The sequence below is a fragment of the Eptesicus fuscus genome, chromosome 7 (assembly GCF_027574615.1).
Source record: "Eptesicus fuscus isolate TK198812 chromosome 7, DD_ASM_mEF_20220401, whole genome shotgun sequence".
Classification (NCBI taxonomy): Eukaryota; Metazoa; Chordata; class Mammalia; order Chiroptera; family Vespertilionidae; genus Eptesicus; species Eptesicus fuscus.
This window is the reverse complement of record NC_072479.1, coordinates 21,032,188-21,058,558: the sequence shown is the minus strand read 5'-3', so window position 1 is coordinate 21,058,558 and position 26,371 is coordinate 21,032,188. Positions and strand designations below refer to the sequence as shown.

At 42.4% G+C, this 26,371-nt stretch overlaps 1 pseudogene; it reads left to right on the top strand.

Annotated features, from left to right (window-relative positions):
* Positions 1 to 6,672: 6,672 nt before the first annotated feature.
* LOC103288126 (protein lin-28 homolog A-like) lies at positions 6,673 to 7,286 on the top strand (annotated as a pseudogene).
* Positions 7,287 to 26,371: the final 19,085 nt, after the last annotated feature.

Below are 26,371 nucleotides of genomic sequence, written 5' to 3'. Positions count from 1 at the left end.
GCAATTACCAAAGCAATCAACAGTGTAAAGCAATTAGATTAGTCCCTGACATAACGTAAGCTATAGATGAGAATTTGCCATTTCTATTGACATTATAGCAAAGGATGGGATTAATTGAAAAGCCTATATTTGGCACACTCATTCAATCAATTTATGTTATGCACCCAAACATGCCTGAACCCAATTTAACCAGGCCCCTTTTCCTCCAGATGGGAAGTATCTGGAAAAATGGGATGGCTCCAGAGAAAAGACCTCCATAAAATGGCATTTGCAGTTTTCCAGCATTGGAGCCAACTCCCTGCCAATCATCCTAAAACAATTACCAGCAGACAGCAAGCCCTGCCCAGGTCAGAAGCATTCCCCCTCTACTTTCCAGCAGCTCATGCTTAATTATGAATGAATTGCTAGAAGTAACCAAGCCTGTAATAATAGATACATAGCAAGAAAGAAATAGATAGTGGCAGCTCAGTAAACAAAGAAAACATAGAAACAAGAGAAATCTTCTAAAAGGTTAAGGAAGACATTACAAAACAGCACCAAAATGCTATTTTAAAAAAACAACAGAGCCGAAACCGGTTTGGCTCAGTAGATAGAGTATCGGCCTGTGGACTGAAAGGTCCCAGGTTCGATTCCGGTCAAGGGCGTGTACCTTGGTTGCAGGCACATCCCCAGTAGGAGGTGTGCAAGAGGCAGCTGATTGTTGTTTCTCTATCATCGATGTTTCTAACTCTCTATCCCTCTCTCTTCCTCTCTGTAAAAAATCAATAAAATATATATAAAAAAACAACAGAAAATGTTCTTGGGAAATTAAAAATAGAATTGCTAAAATTAAAAATTCAATGAATAGTTGGGAAATAATGTAAAGTGTGTGATAATGTAAAGTATAGATATATATATATATACATATATATGTGTATATACATATATACATATATACATATATATGTGTATATATATATATATATATATATATATACTAGAGGCCCAGTGCATGATTAAATCATGCACATGTAGGGTCCCCTACACACTTTCACTTTCGATCACGGGGGAGCTGGATGCCTGTCCACTGGTGTACCAGGCCTTTCAGAAGCCTCCGGCGCGGCGGAGGCTTCTGAAAGGCCTGGTGCCTGAGCAGACAGGCACCCAGCTCCCACACTTTCACTTTCTATCGCGGGGGAGCTGGGTGCCTGTCCGCTGGTGCACCAGGCCTTTCAGAAGCCTCGGGCACGGTGGAGGCTTCTGAAAGGCCTGGTGCCTGAGCGAACCAGCACCCAGCTCCCCCGCTTTTGATGGTCCATGGCTGGACATGATCTCGCTGCCCCAGAGGCCTTCTGTGCCGCAGCACAGCCATGGCGCAGAAGCTGAGCTCGTGCCGCTGCTGGCGCGAGCTCAGCATCCCACGGCCCAATCGGCCACCCTGGCCACCCCGAGTCCCGCCCCCCTGTGCCTCCTGACCAATTGTGGGCATAGCGAAGGTACAGTCAATTTGCATATTTGTCTATTATTAGGTAGGATACATACATATACACACACACACACACACACACACACACACTGAGTGGCCAGATTATTATGATCTCTGAATGCATAATAATCTGGCCACTCAATATATATATGTATATATTGAGTGGCCAGATTATTTTCTCCTTAGTTTCCATTGCCCTAGGAGATATATATATATATATATATATATATATATATATATATATATGTATATATATATATATGTATATATATGTATATATATGTGTATATATGTATATATGTATATATGTGTATATATGTATATATGTATATATATGTATATATATATACACACACACATATATATACACACACACATATATATATGTGCATATATATATATATATATATATATATATATATATATTATTAGAGGCCCAGTGCATGAATTCATGCCTGGCTAGGGGGAGGGGACATGGGCGGTTGGCCAGCCTGCCTGCTGGTCGAACTCCTGGTCGAGGGGACAATTTGCATATTAGCCTTTTATTATATAGGATATACACTGAGTGGCCAGATTATTATGCATTCAGAGATCATAATAATCTGGCCACTCAATATATATATATATATATATATAAATATATATAACATATATATATCAGTCAATCTTCCCCCGTCCCCCCAAAAAAGTGACATCATAGAGGGGGAAGCTGGATGGCTTCCCTAACCCATTTTTCCTCCATGTCCCATGTCCTAGGCTACATTGGAGAGCTCTTGACCACTAGAGACATCTGTAATCATAAAGCCTGTGGCACACGAGGTGGCAAATATCCAATGAGTAAAGGAAGAATGAGTGATTGACGGCAGCCTTGGTGTCATACCTTCGCCAGCCTCCTGGGCTCAAATTATGCTGCCCCTCCTTGAATATTCTCTCCCCCACTTCCCCCCCCCTCCGCCCCCGCACAGAGGGATGCCTGCCAAAGGCTCCTGAGTACATGGACTTTGGATTTAAACTTGTACAGACTGGGTTTTACTTCCAGGATCTGCTATGAAATTTCCAGAGGTGAGGGTACGTCTATCAGAATACCATCAGCCAAGCCTGGCTGGTGTGGCTCAGTGGTTGAGCATTGACCTAGGAACCAGGAGGTCACGGTCAGAGTACATGCCTGGGTTGCGAGCTTGATCCCTAGTGTGGGATGTGCAGGAGGCAGCAGATCAATGATTCTCTCTCATCATTGATGTTTCTCTTTCTCTCTCTTCCTCTTTGAAATCAATAAAAAAAATATATTCTGAAAAAGAATACCATCAGCCAAAATGGTGACATCAACTTTTTTTAATGATCTTTGTCAATGTTGGTCTGAGAACATGCTACTTAAAATTATAATTAGTATTAAATAAATGATGATAATTAAATATATACACCCCAAAATGTAAAGATGGTAAATATGAGAGAAAAGATAAAATATATAAAAGATCAATCCACATCAAATATCTGATAGGAGTTTCAGAAAGAAAAAGAAAAGTTCTTTATCCAATAAAAAATTTCTTATAGTTTGAAGAACATGATTTTTCCAACTGAGAGAATTTGGCACAAAAAAAAGCAGCTATAGCAAAAATCAGCATCATGAAATTTCAGAACACCAGACATAAAGAGAAGAAATGTAATCTTTTCCTCACACCATACGCCAAAATTGATGTCAGGTAGATTAAAGACTTAAATGTGTAAGTCAAAACTTGAAATCTTTTGGAAAAAAATATAGCATTATATCCTTATTTCCTTACCAAAAAAAAAGAAGAAGAAGAAGAAGTATTTTTAAATAAAACTCCAAATACATCTATAATAATATAAGTGTAATATGCTAATAATAAAAGCATAATATGCTAATTAGACCAGACGTCCTTCCAGATGACCATCCAGATGAAGCCGGGGCTGCAAGGAAAGCCTGTGTCCTGGATGCCAGAGGGAAGCTGGTGCCGGCAGCCAGGGGAAGGAAGGCCTACTCTTGCACGAATTTTGTGCATCAGGCCTCTAGTAAACTTATAAAGAAAAAAATGGACACATTTGACTACATTAAATTTAAAGCTTCTATTTCATCAGAGGAGACTATCAAACATTGCCTCATTGTTCACTCATCCTTCTGGGCTTTCCTCCTGTACACAGAGCCGGACTCTTTCTCAGCCTCTCCTGCAACAAGATGCAGCCATGTGACTGATACTGGCCAATGAAATGCATTCATTTGGGGCAAGCTACGCTTCATACTTTAAAGATACCTGGCTAACAGTGTCTTCAGTATTTCTGAGGGTTCACAACATATTTATGAAGCACTAGCTTTGGGCTCAGCATGGAGGCAGGTGCAACAGAGAGTACTGCTTTATGGTTAAGGACACCACTCTGGAGTCTCTCAGCTCTGCCAACTACTAGCTGTGTGACCTTGGCCAAGTTACTTCACTTCTCTGTGCTTCATTTTCCTAACCTGTAAAATGTGCCGACATAACAAGGACAGAGCATTACCATATGCAGACATTGTAAAGTTTTAATAATATATAGTAAGTGCTCAAATATCTTTACTTTTATTACATTTTTCAAAATTATTTAATCCACAACATGAGTGCTAAAATACTAGTAGGAGGGGAATAATAATCATTGCACTGGGATGACTTTTTTACTTTCTAGTGAGGTAACTGACACAATAAACATTTTTGAATGAATGAATATGAAAGTAATGATTTTTTTTTTAATGGCTTAGGCAGAATGGGCCCGAGCCCCTCAGCACTACTCAGCAATTATTTTCAGTGTGTTCCAGCTTCAGCTCACATTAGAATCACCTGGAATCTTTCTAAAAACAGCAGTGGCTGAACCAGACCAATTAAATCACAACTTATTTATCCAAATCAACCCGATCAACTAAATCAGAAACTCTGGGGTGGGAAGCAAGTGTTGGTATTTTTTTAATACAGGTGGTTCTATCGGGCACCAGGTTGAGAATCACTGCTTTCACTCTTCTGAGTTGGCATCACCTTTCCTATTCCCACAGTAACCATTCTCAAACTTTTTCACTTCATTGGGCCCCCACTCTATCCCTGATCCTCTCTTTCGTGGCAGAGGGCTATTCTTCATCTTTCCCTATTCCACCTTTTGCTCCCCACTTCCCCACTCTTCCCATTCATGAGAATATGTATATCCCTGGACTCACTCCTGCCTCCATTCAAACCTGCAGCTGCCCACATTTGCAGTTACCATGATGTTCTATTGAGTAGATCATGCATCTGTCCACTCTCCAGCTAGAGTGCAGTTTCACTTCAAAAATTACACTTAGGTGTGATTTTCTATGTAGTAAATTTCACCCTTTTCAGTGTACGCTCCCTCGGGGATCAGTGAAGAAAAGGACGTGACAGGCACTTCATAAAGGACACCAAATGGGGCCTTGAATAAGATGTGGAGTTCAGAATAGCAACATTTAACTTTTCCTAGAACGTTGAAGAAACTATCATTATTAAATCTTAACATGCATGCTACTTATCACTACTACTGCACTCCAAAATTCCTATGGTTGCAAATAAAATATGGTTTTTAAAAGTACCTTGTCCAGCACCCAGCCGGCGTGGCTCAGTGGTTGAGCATCAAATTATGAATCAGGAGGTCAAGGTTCGATTCCTGGTCAGGGCACATGCCCGAGTTGTGGGCTCGATCCCCAGAAGGGGGTGTGCAGAAGGCAGCTGATCAATGATCTCTCATTATTGATGTTTCTCTCTCTCTCTCCCTCTCCCTTCCTCTTTGAAATCAATAAATATATGTTTTTTAAAGTACCTTCTCAAGTATAAAAAAACAACATAAATGAAAGAATGCTGCTAAGAGAAAAAATACCATGAGAGAGAGAGAGAGAGAGAGAGAGAGAGAGAGAGAGAGAGATCCACAAAAAGCATTATTTTATTTCAACAAGGAGATACAACTGCAACTGCCTCTCTTGTTCCTCAGTGTCTGTAAAATTGAGATGATAAGAATACCTTCCTTCACAGATTACTGACAAGATTACATGGGTTAATAACTATGAAGAGCATAATACAGTATCCGTCATATGGTAAGTACAATACATTGTTAGTTTTGTAATATTATTGTCTTCAAAATGTTAATGTCTTCGGCTTTCAATTGGGAAAGGAGAAGGAGAATGACTTTGGGAAAAGAGGCAGATGGAAATGTATTAGGTGCCAGGCACTTCTCATAAGTATGTGATTTGAATCCTTCCCACAAAACTATGGCATAGGTAACACTGTACTTATTTTACAGATGAGGACAAAGAGGCTCCAAACCATATGGACACTGCTAGTGCTTTTTGATTCAGAGACCTCCTTGTTTGCAGAAATCATTAATCCTATATGATAAAAGGCCAGCCACCATAAGCGGAACGACCAGAGACCAGAACCACCACGGCCCCTCGCCAGGCTGGCCCCGCCCCCAAGCAAGCGATTAGGGGCTATCAGGCAGGCAGACCAGTGGTTAGGGTTGATCAGGTAGGCAGATGGCCCCTCGCAGAGCTGCCCCCGCCCCCAGCAAAGAAAGAGGGAGGCCCAGGCCACCACCGGCAACTCTGTGACAGGTGTGTGGCTGGCCAGCGATCGGCCCACAGAGGGAGGCCCAGGCTAGCCAAGCCATCACACCCCACTCCTGTCACCTGCAGAGGGAGGCCACCGGTGGCAGGGGAGGGGGGACAGCACTGCACGGAAGGCAAGCAGTGGCAGCGGCAGTGGCAGCGGCAGGGGTGACGCCAGCTGCCTACAGCCGAGGAGAGGAAAGCCCCAATAGGCCCTGATCTCAGGCCAGGCCTAGGGACACTACCCAAGGGGTCCTGGATTGTGGGAGGGTGCAGGCCGGGCTGAGGGGCGCCCCCCCCCCCCCACCCCCACCGCCCCAGTGCACGAATTTTGCACAGAGCCTCTAGTTTCATTATAATGTGCTAAAGATCTTTCAAGTTGTTTGCTCCTGCTAAATGGCATTGTAATCAAACTGTCCAGGAGCTTGGAAATTCAAAGACTGCTATTAAATCAACTTATTGTCTGGGGAAAAGGATCTCATTTCCTCTATTCTTTCCTCAAAAGTGTTACCTGATTGTGCTGGAGAAAATGCAGCAGCCTCTTCTCAGAGCCACCCCTTTGCCTCCGGACTTCTCGGGGGCCAGCAACCGCCCGACCTGGGGTCCTAGCCCGACTACCATGGGCTCCGTGTCAAACCAGCAGTTTGCAGGTGGCTGTGCCAAGGTGCCTGAGGAGGCGCGGGAGGACGTGGCTCCGGCAGGCGGTGGAGGAGCCGCAGCTGCTGCAGGGAGCCAGCATCTGTAAGTGGTTGAACGTGTGCATGGGGTTTGGCTTCCTATCCATGACCGACCGCAGGGGTCGCGCTCAACCCACCCGTGGATGTCTTTGTGCGCCAGAGTAAACTGCACATGGAGGGCTTCCGGAGCCTGAAGGAGGGTGAGGCAGTGGAGTTCACCTTTAAGAAGTCCGCCAAGGGCCTGGAACCTATCTGAGTCACTGGCCCTGGTGGGGTATTCTGTATTGGGAGTGAGAGGCGGCCAAAAGGGAAGAACATGCAGAAGCGCAGATCAAAGGGAGACAGGTGCTACTTGTGGAGGTCTAGACCATCATGCCAAGGAATGCAAGCTCCCACCCCAGCCCAAGAAGTGCCACTTCTGCCACAGCCTCAGCCACATGGTGGCCTCCTGTGCACTGAAGGCCCCGCAGGCCCGCAGCTCACAGGGAAAGCCAGCCTACTTTCGGATGAAGAAGAGATCCATAGCCCTGCCCTGCTCCCTGGTGCCCAGAACTGAGCCACAGTGGGTGCCCAGGGCTATGCTTTTGTGATCAGAAAGTTTCAAGGAGCAGGCATCAATCGGCAGATCGGAGAAAGCGGGGACAGGGTGGGTAGGGGGCAGCAGGCACTGCCATGTACCTCTGCCCGGGTTCCACAGCATCACCCCCTCTTCCCTCTTGGCAGGGGGGGAGGGGTGAGGCAAAGGAGCTCCAACCACACTCCATCCAAATGCATGTGAGGGCTTTGGGGGAACTCCCGCCCTACATGCTTTATTTGAGTCTCCACCCCCAGAATCTCCGGCTTTTGAAAGTGGCCTGGACAGGGCAGTTGTTTTCCTTGTAATAATAAAAGCACAATATGCTAATTAGACCGGACGACCTTCCAGACGAAGCCGAGGCGGGGGCCGAGCCCTTTACATGAATTTCATGCATCGGGCCTCTAGTGTAATAATAGCATTTCCCCTGCCAAAGTGAAAAGATTAATATGAAACCAGAACCCAGACCACAAACACCTGCATTCTGTGGGAGGGAATCTCTCATGGGCATGGCAGGGTTTTTCCACATCTTGTGTCCTCATAGCCCACTCTTGGGATAGGGTGCTGAGAACTGTCCCAAGCAATGGGTTGTGACAATAGGCGAAAGGATGATTGGGGAACAGCTGCAGACCTGCTGCTCCTAAGCTCACTCCCACCCCATTTCTGGACCAATACAATTTTATTTATTTGGTCCCTTGGATACCTGCACCTTGGGTCCCACTTTCTCCGGGATGCAGCTGCACTAGCTGTGTGCGAATGACATATCTTGTGCATTTAGACGTGTGTGTTTTTTCATAATATAAATATTCTGGGTTTGTATTTTTGTGTATTTTAATCTACGGCCCTCATTCCTGCACTGTGTTCTCAGGTACATGAGCAATCTCAAGGATAAGTGGGCAGGAGCTCTGGGTCTGCACAGCAGGAATACTTAGTTTTATCATCAGGGAGAACACCTATTTGGAGTGTACTAGTATAGTCTATTGAACTACCTCATTTTTTCCAATCAGAGCTGGCTTTTCTGCCATAGTATCCTCTTGAAACCCCTCCACCTTCAATGTTTTATGGAAGACTAGATTTTAATGGGGTAGCCTCATTACTTGATCTTGTACTAATAGATTGGAAATTGGTCGGAACAGGAATCAGTGGTTGGTGCAAAGGTTAGGAGAGGCTGGGTGAGGTGAAAGGCACAGAGGAGAAGCCAAGATTAGATGCAGGTTGTCTATATAAGTGTAACCAAGGATTTCTGTTCCATACCTGAAACCCCAGGGGTTTGAGACTCACATTACATACCAGACCCATCCCTAGCTGGATTGGGCTAGGCCTACCAGGCACAACAAGGTGTATGTGTGTGTTGATAAAGAGAACTTTTAAGAACACTACCTCTCTACCCATCGTGAGCTGCCCAGGGGTGAATATATGAAGCAATGACTACCTTCCTTAACCTTTAAAAACTCAGCTTTTTTTCTTTGGCTTCCAGAGAGACCATAAGCAACGGTTTCTTTGTGGTGCTCAGAGCCAGTGTCCTTCCCTGCTGCAGCAATGATTAGTGTCTTCGTGGCTAAAGTGGCGGGTTTCATTAACATGCTGTGAGGTCACTGAAAACCTACTTCACTGTGTTGAAACGGGGCAAATGCAATAGGATGCATTGGGTGATGTGTGCCTGATCCTGGGTTCTTGTCTCCCCCAGTTGCTGCCCCCTCTAGTTATTGTGTTTGTCTGGGCTTTGTAGGACTTCACAGTAGCTGGTTTGGTGATTGCTAGGTGGCCTAGTTTGTGTAAATGTGTTGGTCTTTCTCCGTGTTCTTTTGGGGTTTTATTGTTTACAAACTTCTTTTTTGTATTGAGAAAAATATCCAAAGCATCTTTGACAAGAGGTTCTGCACCGGGCAAAAAGGATCTGAAACATAAGCTTGGGAACACCTCTTCTTGAAGTGGAGGGTCTTGAACCATCCTTTCTTTTGTTTTCGCTTCCCCTATTTCCTATTTTGGGCCAGACCTTCTGTCCTTAAATTTTGACTCCTACCCTCTTCTATCCACACCCCAAAAAGCCCCATTTACCCACATGCATACACATTTAATGTGAGGGGTGTCACCTCATCTCTTAAATGATTTTTTGCAAAAATCCTGAAGAAGTTAAGAATACTCCATCCCTTCTTCCCAGTATCCTGAGTGAAGACCATTCCTTGATATGTGATTCATGCCAAACATTCAGATTGCTATGTTTTAATTTCTAATCCTAGGGTAGAGAGCAGCAATGAGGGGGCCTTTCATTTTGAAAGTGGGGTTGGGAAACCAAGAAAGGGGAGATGAATGTATATCTAAGTCACTCAGGAACTTTTATGCTGGTGCAAAAATCTTATATCAAAGTAACACAAGATAGTTTAATAGAAGATGGACTAATGTAACTCCATGTTTACTGCTAGAAACCAAAGCTTTGTGTGAAATCTTGAATTTATGGGGTGGGAGGGAGGGTAGGAAAGCATGTACCTGTGTGTTCTTTCCCTGATTCCTTCTCCTCATTTCTAAACTGCAGGGGACTGAGCCCCCTTGGGCTTTGATGACCTCTGTCACTGGGGACTGTTTATTTGATGGTTGACTTTGCTGTGCCGGGTACTTCCACCTGCTATTATTTTGTAAAACACATGCTGACTTTTTCCCTTCCCCTCTTTTCCCTGGGAAAATAAAATGAATGAATAAAGACTTATTCCTACTGAAAAAAGAAAAAAAGTGTTACATTTCCAGCCCTTAGTCATTGTCCCTTTCCTCCGAAGTTATGAACCTCCGAGGGACCTAAGAGAGGCTTCCTTGGATGAATCTATAATCCCACATGTCCCACCTTCTAACCCTGGTCCTTTTTGGCAACCCTGATTAACATCACCAGAAGTTTGTCTGACTGTGTTAGTTTCCTTTAAAAAGTAAATTGCCACTTTAATCTTTGTTTTCTATTTCATTGATGGTCATTTCTTTTTGGAAAATTGCTTAGGTGTAATCTATATATATAAAACCCTAATATGCAAATAGACCGAATGGCGGAACAACCAAACAGAACAACCAGTTGCTATGACGTGCGCTGACCACCAGAGGGCACACACAGAACATGGTGGGCAGCAGCAGCAGGCAGCAGAGCACTGTAATCCCATTGGCGGGCATCGGCCATGGTGAAGCAGGTGAGCAGGGGTGCCAGACCAAGCCATGGCGCCAGTCACTGTCGTTGGGGAAGTCTCTGGTGGTTACTGAAAATTATTTGCTCCCGCACACAGTGGTCCTGCCCGGCACTTGCACCTGCTGCCGGCACTGGCCCCAATCACTCAGCGCCATCAGCAGGTGCAAGCGGTGACTGCTGGCCTGATCGTCCCTGAGGGTTTCTCCACCTCCCCCTGCTCCTGAGGGGTGAATTGGAGTAGCAGCGACCACTCACACCTGCTGCTGGCGCCAGCCTCAATCGCTCCACGCTGTCAGCAGGTGCAAGCAGGGCCGGCGCCATCAGCGCATGGGAGTGGTGGCAGTGGGAGCAGGGCTGCCAGCAGACATGGGATCGGGGACCACAGCAGGAGGGGCTGGGCAGGGGTACAGAGGATGGGCCGAGACCCACCCCTGTGCCCACCACAGCCTCGCAGACCACAGTTCTTTTCAAGGTGCACAAATTCATGCACTGGGCCCCTAGTTTTTATATAATAAAGTTCACTTTTTTTTTTCCAGAGGGAAGGCAGGAGTGAGGAGGAGGGAGAGATTACCTGGGGAATGTATATGCATAACCCATGGACACAGACAACACTGTGGTGAAGGCCTGGGGGAGGGTGGGGGGTGGAGGAGGTTAATGGGGGAAAAGGAGGACATCTGTAATACTTTCAACAATACAGATAAATTTAAAAAATAACTTTAAAAATAAAGTTTACCCTTTTTAGTGTATAGTCCTATGAATTTTAATAAATGTATACAATCCTGTTACCACTACCAGGAAGACATAGTTTTTATACTTATACAAAATCATATATTTTAATGATTTCAGAAAGTTTCCTAGTGACCTTTTGTTGTTCTCTCCAGTTCCTGGCAACTACTATCTGTTTTCTGTTCCTTTCGTTTTGTCCTTTCCAGAATGTCAAATAAATGAAATCAGATGGTATGATTTTGAGCTTTTTGAGTCTGGATTCTTTCACTTGGCATAATCCTTTTGAGGTTCATCCATATTGTGTCATGTTTCAGAAGTTAGTCTCTTTTTATTGCTCAGTGGGGTTCCACTGTTTGGATGGAGTATAGCTTGTTTATCCATTCCTCAACTGAAGGGCATCCGGGTTGTCTCCAGTTTTCGGTGCTTATGAATAAAGCTTCTATAAACATTTGCATATAGGTTTTTGTATGAACGTAAGTTTCAATTCACTTGGGTAAACACCTAAAAGTGGGATTACTGTGTCATATGGTAAGTATATTTTAGCTTTATAAGAAATTGCCAAACTGTTTTTTAAAGTATCTGTACCATTTTGCATTCCCACCAGCAACACATGATAACTACAGTTGGTCTGCATCCTCACCAGCACTTGGTATTGTCAAGTTTTATGTTATTTTATTTTTAGCCAATCTTTTATGTGTGGAGCATCTCGTTGTGGCTTTCCGTTGCCTTTCTCTAGTGATATTGAGCATCTCTTCATGTGCTTATTGGACATTTGTATATCTTTCAAGTTTCTTTTCAAGTCATTTGTCTGATGTTTCAATTGGTATTTTTCTTAGTTTTGAGTTTGTGAGAGTTTTTAAGTCGTACATCACATATTGATTACCTGCTTGCTTTTTTATCCTCAAAAGGGGCTACATCTGTCATTTCTGAGATGAGAGCAGAGATGGTCCTTAGTCCATAGCACTAGTCCCAAGGAGGCAAATGTTTATGAAAGAAGACAGGAAAGGCCTTGATTGTATACTAACCCAGAGTTGTTCACTCTCTTCATCCTGTTTCACACAAATTAGAACAATACAGAAGATCTCTGGTAAAAGGGAAGAAAGACACAAAATAATACAAAAGCTTTCTAAGAGTGGGCCAAAACCAGGAAGCGAAGAGTTAGTTTGGTAGCCATCTCATTTTGAGACTGGACCAGGAGGTGCCCTTTTTATTCTGCCCTTTCTCTTAACATCCTCCCATGTTCCTCCAGAATCAGAGAGGAAGAAGTTGGTCCTGAGAGAAGGGGACATGGAAGAAGGAGAGGAAGAAGAGTTCCTTGGTGCCCATCAGGGACACTCAGTGTGTACTGAGCAATGGCTTTCCGCATTGCAATCATCTGAACTCCTAGCTATGTTTGATCAATAGAAAGATTTGTACCAGTAAGTAAGAAAGGCTTAGAGGTGGTGGTCTATTTTGGATTGCCAGACAATCAGGAGGGGCATGAAGCTGCTTTTGCAAAGCTTTTCACAAGAATTGCAAATATCGCCCCGGCCGGTATGGCTCAGTTGGATCATTACCCCATGCACAAGTTTGATTCTCAGTCAGGGCACATGCCCAGATTGCAGTTTCACTCTCTGATTGGGGCACATACAGGAGGCAACCAATCAATTCTCTCTCTTTCTCTCTCTCTCTCTCTCTGTCTCTCTGTGTGTCGCTGTGTCTCTCTGTGTCTGTGTGTCTCTGTGTGTGTGTGTGTGCGCGCGCGCGCGCTCACCTGTTTGTCTCTTTCTCTCTCTCCCTCTCCCTTCCTCTCTCTAGAATCAATGAAAAACATGTCCTTGAGTAGGATTTTTTTAAAAAAATTGCAAATATCTATATTCCATATCAAAGAAGGAAGAAAAGGTGAAGCTTTCTAATAATGGACTGTAACATCCCTCCTCCTAGTCATTAAAGACAGTGAGGAAGAGAGTGAGCCCAACTCCCTATCTGAATTTCCACCACTTATCTTTCAGGGAGATAAGATGATGATGATAGATAGATAGATAGATAGATAGATAGATAGATAGATAGATAGATAGATAGATAGATGATAGATAGATAGATATAGATAGATAGGTAGATAGATAGATAGATAGATAGATGATAGATAAATAGATAGATAGATAGATAGATAGATAGATAGATAGATAGATAGATAGATAGACAGACAGATAGATAATCACTGACTCTTAAATCAAATCATCCTAGAATTCCTAGTTCTGTGTTACTTACTTGACCTGAGAATATGTTATGATTTTTAAACACTTGTAACATCTAAGACATAAAAAAAAGACAACTTTAAATTGCCCTACTCTTCTATGGTAAAAACAAGTAGTTCATCTATTTCCATTCCCTTTCTCTTGTGCCAAAGGAGACAATTAAACCGGCAATGCAGAAGTGTGAATTCCTGTTGGTACAAATGATACCAAATGTGCCTCAGTAAATCTCTAAATGTCTTGACCTCTACAGCTCTTCTGTTGACCCTACACTCTGGATTGAGTATTTTCTTAATTATCTGAATTTTTATAGGTCTGTTCCACATCGTGGCACCTTGTGTAAGATGAGTGGTTCTGAAAACACCGTCATGGATCATCAGTTATAATGAGAGACAGATTAACCCAGGGGCATGCCATTGATGATCTGCCAAAGGTACAGTTGACAAAGTCTTCATCAGTCAGTACTGATATAAATACCATCCTCCTCAGCGGAACATTTGCAATGTGTCTCTCAGAGCTAAATCAGTACTCTAATTGCAACATCAGTTATGGGCCCTGCTCGGTGATGAGAGAAGCAAAGATATGAGGATGTTCTCAGCTGAAGCTATTTATACATGTCGCGTGGTCCTTAATTATCTGGTAGGGTGGGGATAGGAAGAAGCAGAAAGTTGACATGACATGACTAAAAATTGAATCTACCCACCCCCTTTGCACCAGTCCTCCAAGAGAGAAAATGCTAAGTACTTCATTTCTAAAAGGTAAAGGTGAGAAACCATAAACGCTGTGAAAAAGCAGTCTATCCATTTGCCAACTAGTATTTCACTGTTGATACTCTTTCTGTCGTGTGAGTTCAAGACTTCAAGGGCCTATGGGAAAGAAAATTCAAGTTTTATGAGCCCAAAATTAAATGAGCATCTTGGAAGAATCTCCTTTTATCCTTAAAGGTGGAAGAAAATTGTCCATTAGAAAATTGATTTGGTTATTTCAGAACTTTGGTCTAAAAATAAATCTAGACTTCAATATGAAAACTTCCTGAAACATAACATAAAATCATAAGTTACACATTCATAAATTGATATGTTAAATGAAATTCAAAATGTAGTACAGGAAGATTATCAAATATAAAATACATTTGGGGAAAAATAGCTATAATAATGACTACATTTATTCGGTGCTTCTTTGTATCAGAGACAGTGCTAAGAACCTATATTATCTCAATAAATTCTCCCTAAAAATCAGTAACAGATATGTTATTATCCACATGTTACTAATAAGAAAACTATGGCTCAGAAGATTAACCAGTGCAAGTCACACCTCATTTAAGTAGAAGTATCAAAATTCAGATTCTCATCTGACTCCCAAGTCTTTACCCTAAAACACTACTTTTTATTCTACATATTTATATTAGCCTGAGAGCATATCTTACTCATATATCCTGCTTCTCTATAATGTCAACTGACCTATTTATGCCCTTTCAAGCCAAATACTCTCCCTCTTGGCTCTCCTTCAGGTATCTTTAAGATGTGAATCCACTGTGAACAGTTTGACTTTCTACTTATTTCTCAACTCAGATCTAAGTGAGATCATGACTGGTTAAGGGCTTTTCCCTATCTGAGCAAAGATTTTGTGCCAGGCTCCCTCACAACGTCGTGATTGCCCATGGTCAGGTACCTGGCCTTGTTCAATTACTGGTGGCTGGGAGGGAGGGAGCAGGAGGGGAGAGGAGCCCCACAGAGGCTGCAGAGGCTGTGGGGGGGCCAGTTCCCCTTGGCAGAGACTGCAGAAACTGCAATTGACTTGGGTAATACAAATAAGGTGAAGGGATTCAGAATATATACCACTGTGAAGAATTTTATTTCTGAGCTCATCCTATCATAAATGCCCTCCAGGACACCAGGAGAAATTGATTTCTATCACTGGAGATCAGAATCAGGATAAAAATGATCTAAATAGACATTGTCACTAAACTGTCATATCTCCTATCTATTCTCATAAGGACCCATTTATCTCCCTTAAAAGTCTTTTCCCCTATTCTGATGGTATATAAGTCCCAAATTCTAACTCCCTCTAGTCCACATTTTCCTGTGAATTCCCATGTACGTACATGAATTTTAAAAAAATCTTTCTTTTCTCTCACTAATCTGTCTTTTGTCAGTTTAATTCGCAGGCCCCAAAATATTGAACCTAAGAGGGTAGAGGAAAAGTTTTTCTTCCTCCATCAAAAATATACTGTAAAAGAACATTTAATGACATGGAAAAATATCCACTCAGTATTAAGTTAAAATAAGGTAACTCTGATGTAGAGTCAGATCTCATTTTTGTAAATACATATGATTGTATACATGCATTGAAAGCCTAAATGAATGCTTACTAAATTATTAACAATAGTTACCTTCAGGAATAGGATACTTCTAACTTTTCTTTTTATTCTATTTAATATTACTTGAACCTATAAAAATAAATGCTACTATAGAATCCTGTGATCCTTCTGTGGGTTTTTTAAAAGGGGTATGTAGAGGGTTCAGTGGCCAAAAGTAGCCTCACAGGGTGATCCTGTCATCAATTCTTAAATGGACAGGTCACATGGGTAGTCACAATCCAGGCCTATAACTTCCTTAGTAAAAGTTTTCTAAGGAAGTCCTGTCCACTGTTCTTGAGAATCTAAGTTAACACACCTTTGAAATGCCAGAGTGATGTCCCACTTCAAAGCCCATGATCTTGAGCATGCCCCTCGCTCACAACCGTATAGTTTTAGAACGGGGTCTTTTCCTCAATCTGTTTGATTCTTAAGGCAATAAGATGGACAGATGCATACACTTTTGTGTCTTTATATTCTTTTTTGTTGAGAAAGATGCTTATGTTTATTTACCAAAAAAAAAAAAAAAAAAAGTCCATCAAGAGCAGCTAGACTGGATGGATGGTTGACTGTGGGGACAAGGAAAGAGGCTGCCTAGTCAATGATTTTAAGCAGATTTTTCTAAATAGAATTTGAGAAAAGCTTTCAAAAAAAAAGAAAGGAGGGGGCTTAGCTCATGCCTTTCCAGCCCCCATCCCACCCCAGCTGTGGACAGCATGAGTATAGATGCTGTGCCACTAGCCAAGCAGGACGTGGGGCCAGGAGTGACAACTGCCCTGGGAAAGGTGGAGGCTGCTCAAACTTGGGAAAGATTTTTGTCTTGGTGATGGCAAGTCTGGCCATCCATGATGGAAAGGTAAAAATAGGAACCCAACAGATAGCCATCAGCTAAGAAGGGTTTACTTTACGAATGCAACTCTTACTTTGTTCACATTTAAAGACTAATCTTTGGTGAGTAGTTGGTGCTTCCCTTGTACATTTTGAAGGGACCTGACAGTGTCATTTCCAAAGCAGAGTAGAGGATGGAAAGTGAGGCACATCATTCTGAACACATTTCCCCCCTTATTGCCATTATAAGTGCTTACCCTTTATTTTTAAATCACTCTGCCCAAAATAAGGAAATAAAACACTCCCCGAAATCAAGTTCAGATAAACTTACATGGGGCTATTGGTCATTTCGTGTGTGAAAAGTTGTTTTCACAGTCCAGAGCAGTGATGCACGAATGTGATGGCATGCCCACAGTAACCTGGGAAGGCTTTAGGCAATTGGCCTACCTGAGGAGGAGCCAGCACGTATATCCAAAGTTTTTGTTTTCTGGAAATAGAAATATTGAGGGTTGAGAGTTCCTGCAGAGAGATTTTGACCAATGCTAAAAAAAAAAGTAAAAAACAAGAGCCCGAACAAGTCAGATTAAACTAGATGAGAACAGTAGGTGGGACTTCAAGGGGTGCCAGGACCAAGAAAAGAGCATGTCCTCAGTCCTTAGGGCATGAGGTCAGAGGGATAGCCTGAGGTGGCCTATTGGCCAGCCTTCAATGTCCCATGGAAAAAGTATGCGTTGATCCAAGCCACTGAGTAGATCTGCCTCCCCTGGGGAGCAGTAAGATACTTGCCCCAAGTCCATGGGGTGACTCACTTTTTTTTTTAATTTTCCAGGAGGAGGAAGCTTAAGAGTGGGCTGACAACTTAAAATACAGCCTAGCTGACCGGCATCATGGGAATCAACCAGCCTGCTTTGTGGCGGACATTCAACTCTAAACTGAGATTTCCTTGTTTACCGCCGGGTCGGTCCAGTGTGGTGCCTGAGCCCGCAGTCTCCCGTGGGTGAAAATAAAGAAAGAAGAGCTGAGTTTTTGAAACTCAGTGTTCCAACAACCAGAAAAGAGCCTGGTGCCTGGGCTTAATGTATCCGTAAGACAATTCTGTGAGAGAAATGCTATACCTTTGTCTACAGATAAGAAAACCAGGGCACAGCGTGGTTAGGTAATCTGCCCCAACATGCCAATATTAAAATTTTTCAATTAAATTAAATTAAAAGGACTATGTAGCTGTAGAATCCAGGTGTTTAAACACTAAGCTGTACTCTCTATCAATGAGGTTATACATGGAAAGTCCTTTGACAGTGCCTGCTGTATACAAGGAGTTCAATAAATGTTGGCTACTATTATTATTCTCCTTTTATATACAGGCATTCATATTCCAGTTAAAATTATCACTTAAGATTATCAGTTAACTAAAAATTATTTAAAATAACAATATGTCAAAGCATATTCTCCAGGAACTTCTACTAGGTTTAGGTAGTATTTGTGGAGCCAGTCTCCTAGTATTCATACTCTCATATAATCTTGCCCAACTTGTATGAGGGTTGAACTATATGATCAATAGAATAGGGAGGAAGTTATAGAATATCAATGAGGTTAGGTTATAAAAGACATTGACTTTTGCCTGTCTGTCTCTTAGATCCCTCACTCTGTGATGGATAGCTGCCATATTATGAGTAGCCCTAGGGGGAGACCCCCATGGCAGAGAACTGAGGCCTCTTGCCAACAGCCATGTGAGCGAGCCATCTTGAAAGTGGATCCTCCCACAGTCAGATCTTCAGATGGCAGCAGTCCTGGCCAACAAACAGTATGACTGCAACCTCACTTGAGACCTTGAGGCAGAACACCCAGCTAAGCCCTCCAGGTATCTTAACCTTCAGAAGCTATATGAGATAGTAAAAGCTAATTGTTCAATGTCATCATGTTTGGGAAAGTTATTATGCAGCAATATACAACTAACACGTTATCCCTTCTAGAAACCTTCTACTGAGTCCCAGTATTTTGTGCCCTCCTCTATGATAGCACCTTCTATATTCTAACTTACATGTTTTCATCTCAGTCTCCCCTTCTAGACAATGAGCTCAAGTACAGAGACTGACACTGTTCCTGACTTTTGGATTCTCCACACCTAGCATAGTGCTGCAATTGGCATGGACCTCGTTCAGTAATTCTATGTTATTGGACTAAGCTATATCCACTATATGTCCTTTTTTCCTTAAAATATGGTCTGTATTTCATATTTTTCATGAATCCATGTCATTCTTGCCATCTACAAAATTAGGCCCGTTTTCAATCAACTAGTAGTTGATTATTAAAGCTAATACCAACATTTGTACTATCAAAGACCTTATACACATCTTTTTTATTTTTGCAATAGAATCATACCAACTTTTAACAGAAGAGTTTAAATAATGTGTAAGGTAGAAACATTTTTGTGCTTTGAAAACCATTGTGCCATTAATCCAGAATTTTTATTTTCCCAAATACGCTCAAACACCTAGAGACAAAAGTAGTTCACCAGTGAAAAAGGTAAATAATTCCTTAGAGAATATTACATGAGTGGGTTGTACAATATCAGGGAGTTGGGATTAAATTGGAGCTTATATTTATTAACTCATATTTAATATAACTTTATTGTGACTAAAGATATTCATGCATCTATGGTTCATCCACACTCTGGTCCTATAGAGACAACATTCATCATTTTTCTCCTAAAATTTAATATAAAGCTTCAGTGATCAGTGACCTTTCTTACTTTGTATTTATAAAGTAAGAAACCTATTAAATACATCCACTTCGATGCATTTTCCATCATGGTCATTACCAAGCGATGATATTGGACTAAACTATATCTATTATATGTCCTTTTTTCTTTAAAATATAGTCTGTATTTCAGATTTTTTCATGAATCCAGGTAGTTCTTGCCATCTACAGAATTAGGCCTAGAAGTGGTAATGTCTAAGAGCTCTATCTTCAGGAAACAAACAAAGGCCTACTTTATAATTTCAAAGTTGTCATTTATCCTTGCTCAAAAAGTAGCAAAATCCAACAAGCGAATGGATGCTATTGCTATCAATATGTCCCCAGATGAAACCATTCTGAAGAGAACTTTGTCAGCTCTGAGTGCTCTGAGGTTCATCTGCGAGCAATGACACAGTATACAAAGGTAAGGGTGGGGGGGTAGAGATCTTGACATTGACACGTAATGGTAATGTAATTGAGTCAAAGCTCAAACTGCTTGCCACACACTGCCAATAAGTCGAGTGGCAAGGAGGTAGGGCAAGGAAAAGGAATCAATTCATAAATCCAGCAAGCCAAGAAGATGGAGAGCTAGAGTCCTAAAGAACCATCTTGAGAAAGTACAGAATTCAGGCTTCTTTTATGTCAAGGGAAGGGAGAGATGGGAGAGGTTTGAGGTCAGGAGGTGATTGATGATTGCAGACATCCGGATGCCAGCAAGGGTCCGAGGGAGATGATGAAACTTCTTTGCTTTTGGTAAACCACATCCAGTTGCAGTGATCTCAGTCACCAGGTCCCTATAAATATTTGATGAACAATCATTATTTTTGTACCCTTATCTCCTTGGGGAGGTAGTTTCGAGCAGGGAGGTTATTTCAGTAATTCCTAGGCTATAGGTTAGATTCCTTTAATGGTTAGCATATCAATGGGCAGGACTAAGCAGAAGTTGCTAATTGACATGTATGGGAACTGAGCAGACTGGAGCAGGATGGGAGTCAGAAAGACTGATTATATATATATATATATATATATATATATATATATATATATATATATATATATATATATATATATAAAAGCCTAAGCGACCGTTCAACCGTTCGACCAGTTGATCAGTAGCTATGATGCACACTGACCATCAGGGGGCAGACACTCAGTGCAGGAGCTGCCCCCTGGTGGTCAGTGCACTCCCATAGCAGGAGCACTGCTCAGCTGATCAACAGGCACCAGACGCCTGGCTCATGGCTGGCAAGCACAGCTGTGGTGGCGTGAGCCTCTCCCATGGACACTCCCCCTGCATGCCCCTCCCCCATTCGGACCATGGTGGTGGCAGGTGCAGTGGGGCCTGGATGAGTGGTGAGTGGCGCAGCACCCAGCCTGGGCTCCGGCTCCTCCCCAGCCACCTGCCACTTCTCACACTACTACATCCCTCGGGGGATGTAGGACTGCCAGTTTCAGCCGATCCCCGCAGGCCAGGCTGAGGGACCCCACCGGTGCACGAATCTGTGCACCAGGCCTCTAGTTTTATTCTATTACATTAACTCAACAATGACGAAGTTATAGAATCTGACACAATTTCCTCATATTGTATTCTGATGCAGTCTAGACTGGAGAAAATATCTAAAATAAACTAGGTGAGTAGTCAACATCCATGCAATAAGTTCAAAAATTAAGGATGAGAATGGAAAACACCTACCCCATATACACAGCTTTAGAACCAAAGATTGAAACTCTCTAACCCCCTCCCTAACAACTTACTTTCTACAATACATTAACATGTTGTCTTTATTATTATACGCTTACTAATCCAGGGAACTCTTGCCCAGGCAAATAACTGTACTGTTCATTATAGGAACTTCCTAAAAAGAGCCTTTACCTCTTCAACAGGAAGCTTCAACAGACAGTTCACCAGAAGGATCTTCAAATTACTCACTTCAAAATCTTTTTCTTGCTGTTTTCAATCCTAAATTGTTATATCATTATCCTTAACCAATCAAGCCTGCTCACTGAAAGACCACCTTAAACCAAACTTCCAATTTTCAATAAAATATGACCTTGCTCTGTCCATTGTTTATTGCCTAACGACAAAAGGAATAAGCACAGCTTAGTCTTAGCTACAGGTTGTGTTAGTGACATTTGGAGAGCCAGCCCCTGGCAAATGTTTAGTATGACTCTCACAATAAACTAAAATGATTGGAGACTAGAGTATGGCCTTTAAGGGATCAGTGGCCCTCAGTGTTTAAATAGTTTCACATCTGCCACAGAATATTCTGTCAGTTATTAAGAGATGTTACTTGCTTTAATTTAAAAAAGTTTCCATAGTCAAACAATTTGAGAACTGCTCAGTTAAGGTAAAACCCATTATTTCTTTACTGCATGATTTCTCAGGGCCTTTAGTATACTACTAAGTTTTGGGTTTTTTTAATCTAAAGGGGAGTTATCAATATACAGCCTTTGCAAAATATATTTGAATGTTTTGCCCTAAAGCAGCTCACTAGATTGTCACTGAATACAACATGGATGAAGGACAGTTTTATTTAACTTAACCTTCCACCCTGCCCTTTATCCATAGGCCACTGCAGGAGAATATGGCCAGAAAGGAAGCTAAATGGAAATAGCTGTCTTGGCACTCAGCAAAGAGCTCTGGGGAAATTTGAGGCAGCCTTGAGCTGTGTGGGCAGGTGAGGATGAAGGAAATGAATCGGCCTGAGTCTTGCCGGCCTTAAATGATGAGGTCTGTGTGACCGGAGCCAAGCATAGGTGGTCCCAGCTCTCCTCCAGAAATGGAACGCTAGCCATCCAACATCCTGCTGGGAGTTCCTCAAACCTTTCCCACACTTCTGAGCACCAGGTACAAATTGGCTAAATATTCCAAGTTGCTGATCTTCGCTCAAAAGGAGGCCCTACTGGCATAAACCTGTCAGGTTACAATGAGGTGGCATGTGGCACACTCTGCTTCACTAACAGCTAAAATTCTCAGGCTGCTATCTTTTTCACCATGCCTTTCTACCTAGATCTCCACTGAAAGGACATTCTCTCAGTCTGCATTTACAAGTCTGACTCTCCTGTTGGGGGGTTGAGGAGAGGAAATTGAGATTTACTGTGCATTTTCTTTGTGCCTGACATGACATAGGCACTTCACATGCTTTATCTCATGTAATTCACACAACTACAAAAAAAAATCATAATAGTGAACATTTATGTAGTGTTTACCATGTGTTAGGAACTATTGCAAATGTTTTACATATTTGCGGTCACAGCAACTCTATGTGGTAGACACTATCATGACCCCCACTTGATAGGTGAAGAAACTGAGGAATTCAGAGGTGAAGTCTCTTGTTGAAGGTCACAGAGGTGGTTAGTGGCAAGGCCAGATTTGAACACAATCCATATGTCTAACCACTCTACCGTTATCTGCCATCATTTGTTTTGTTAGATGAGAAAACCAAAGCTCAAAGAAGTTAAGTGGCTCATTGAGAGGCACATGGGAAGTGGAAGAAAAGGACTGGAACCTGTCTGCCTAGTCTTAAGTTCTTTTTTGTTTTTTTTTTTCTTTTTTTTTTTCCCCTTCTAGACCAATGGTTCTCAAAGCATGGTCCTGGACCAGCAGCATCAATATCCTTTGGGAACTTGTTAGAAATGCAAGCTCTTGTGCTCAACCCCAGACCTAGTGAATCTAAAACTCTGATGTGGGGCCCAGAAGCCCTGCAGATGATCTGAGGCAGGCTAAAGTTTGGGAACCCTGCTCTACCCTGAGCTGCCTTCCGTAGGGCATTAAAACTTGAGGTCTCCTTCAAGGGCCAGAGTCTTGCTGTCTACTGGTTAGAGACTCTGAGAAGTCAGAGAACCAGTGCCTGCCACTACCTGCCTTGCTAAAAGACCGCTTGATTAGACCCAGCATATTTCATTGGCTTGTCAATAGCCCAGCCTGTGGTTGTCTTTTTCCCCTTAACCATTCACAGAACAGGAAAAGAACAGCTTTGCCCTAGTCTGTGGTCAAGAGGAAGACCAGGTTCTCTCCTTGGCCATCCTTGACCATGACACTTGCTTCACAGATACAGAGATTCTCGATGTGTTTCAATCCAATGTTTTCCCACATTTGCTGCCAGCTCTGTCGAGACCTACCTGTAACCTTTCTTATCTCCCAGCCCCTGCCTCTTCAGGAGAAACACTTATGTGGCAATACGGCCAGCTGACATGCTGCACTCCTGGTGTGCAATGAAAAACTTGCAGTTCTGGAACCAAACTTTGTCCCCGTAAGGATCAGTTCAGTAGCTACGCTAATGCTTCCATCACCCACTGCTTCTATGAAATGTTTACAATCTCAGCTTTCCCCTGAATCGAGCTGTTGTCAAGAGCTTCAGTGTATGTATAAGAGGCAGACAGAATAATAAAGTGATTTTTATATAGGCTAAAAGGAAGTTAAGGAATTTTTGATGGTTCAAGATGGAAGATGGAAAAGCCTTGGACTCAAGGACAAAGGACCACACAGTCCTTAATAAGAGCTATATCCCAGGGGAAAGAGAGGGAGCCACCGATAAGAGGGAAAGAAGCTAAACTGGCTCTAAGGTGCTTACTTGCAGTCAGGGATCAAAAGTACACTACTCTTTAAAACCTGTTGGCCTCCTTGAATGCAAATTGATTTGAGATCATTGAGTTTCTACAGGCCATGCATTCCAATGCAGCATCAACATGGCGTGCTTCAGCTTTACTTTAAGGTTGAGGGTGCAGACCTCCTGGTGGAAGAACATGCTGTGTATTGATGTTGCAAGGAGAGCTGCAGAGGAGCCACCCAGATCTCACTCATCTCTGTTCTTGCCTCTTGGTTGGTTTCTGGGATCTGTTGGTTTGTTGGTTGGTTTTGTGCTTGATTTGAAATTTTTGTTTTTATTGATTTACACCAAAACCAATTAGTACCAGAAAGGGCACCACATTAAGAATCAGCAAGCCTGACTTGCTCGGTGGTTGAACGTGGATATTAGATTCAGGCAGAACATTCCACAGCTTATGATGTGTCTAGACCCTGGTGGGTTGTCTTAAGGATTGAGTGAAAAGATGCATGTAAATACAACCTGTTAGCTGTTGTATTCTATTTACACTCATTGAGAACTTAGCGGGTGCTTGTTCCTGCACAGGCGAGGCTTTTCAGGGTCATAGAGGGGCTCTCCGTGGAGGGCAGGTCTGGCTTGCACCACCACCAGCTCCCTGACCTAGCCCACTGAATTTGGACAAGCTCCCTACGTCTCTAAACTTCTGTATCTTCTCATCTGAAAAAAACACATCCCCCAAGGGGGTTGTGGGGAGTAAATGAATGTGATCATCTGAAATTTTCAAACTTCAATGTCAAGCCAACAAAAGATAGCATCATAATTTATTGTGTAAGTAGAATAAATAAGTTTCTAATTCTCATTCTGGTTGAACTTTTACTTCTGTGGTATAATAGAACCCCTGGGTTTGGAATTAGAAGGCCTAAATTTAGGTCCTGGTTCTGCAATTCTGTCATTCATTACCTGTGTAACTTTGATCCAGTGGCTTAACCTCCCTGGGCCTCCGTTTTCTTATTTAAGAACGAGGCTAACATTATCTACCCACAGGTTTTTGTAACAAAAACAGAAGTTGTTGGGGAGAGAGGAAGAAGAATGCATGTTGTAAATTGGACACTATCCAAATGTGGTTGCTATTAACTTTCTTTCAAATGGGCTCCCTCTGCATTCTGAGCCACTGCACCCTCCTCTTAGAAACTACAGCCTGGATTCCTCTTGTCAACCTAAGAGAACTGCCCAGAAGTATCTGTAAAGAAGTTTGGTGTGGGCATTTTGTAGAAATAGTAATTATAATAAAAGCCCCCATTTATTGGACACTTAATGTGTGCCTAAACTGGGCTAAGCATTTTACATACATTACATCAAATAGCACTTACAACTCTGTGAAGTAGGAATTACTCTTCCCAGTTTGCAGATAGGCTCAGAGAGGTAATTGTCCAGAAGTCACACGCCCAATAACCTGAGATTTTGACCAACACCCAAGCCCACACACTTAATCACTGTATATCACTATTCTTTCCTCTTGTTCGCCCCTTGGAAGAAGAATAAAATCTATTTGGGTTGAAAATCCCAAGTCCTAACTCCTTAATCTTCATATTAAACTGCATGGAAAATGTTTAGCACACAACTTAAATTATGACCTGCTTTCTCACCCTCACTCCTCCCAAATAACTTCAGTGATTAAAACAAACAAACAAACAAAAACCTTGATGTGACAATCTCTGTTCCTCAACCTTAAAAGTTAGAAAAAGTCTGAATCCTAAAGGACAGATACTGTTTCTAGAATGAAATCCATTTGGTTAGTTCTAAGGTTTTTTAATATATTTGACATAAAATATTACACACACACACACACACACACACACACACACACACACACATCTTAAAGCTTTTTTCTTTTTCCACAAAAGCAGCAGAGAACATTTTTCCCAGGACTGGAGCTCAAGATAGTCCTGATACCAGATGCCTCCACAGGCTGGGCTGCTGTCAGTGGGACAGAGGAGCTGCCAAGAAGCCAGGCGGTTTTCGCTCCACATTTGGTCTGAGGCCAGAGTGTTGTCTTTCAGCTTTTTTAGAAAGACCTCCTGGGGAGAGGTGGACCAGGCAATGACTGTATGTGACCATCATGGCCTGTAGGGTGTGGAAAAAAGGTAAAAGCCTTTTTAAATGGCCAAGATCTTACCTTGTTTCCAATGCAAACAACAACAACAACAAACAGAAACAGTCCAGATTAATCTTTGCTTAAGGAGATAGGGAGTCCTCATTCAAAATTGCAGATGATGCTAATTAACTTCTGCTGAGGACAACGTCCTAGTGCTGTCGGCCCTAACAGCAAGCTCGGACCCACACCTTTGGTCACCGTATGCTTATGCTTGTGTTATTCAAAGTGCGTCCCAAGGAAAGTTGTGCTAAGGTTGGTAAGGGCTCCTTCCGGGGAGGCACACGCATGTGCAGGTCTCACTGAGTCAGTTTTGAAAGGAGAT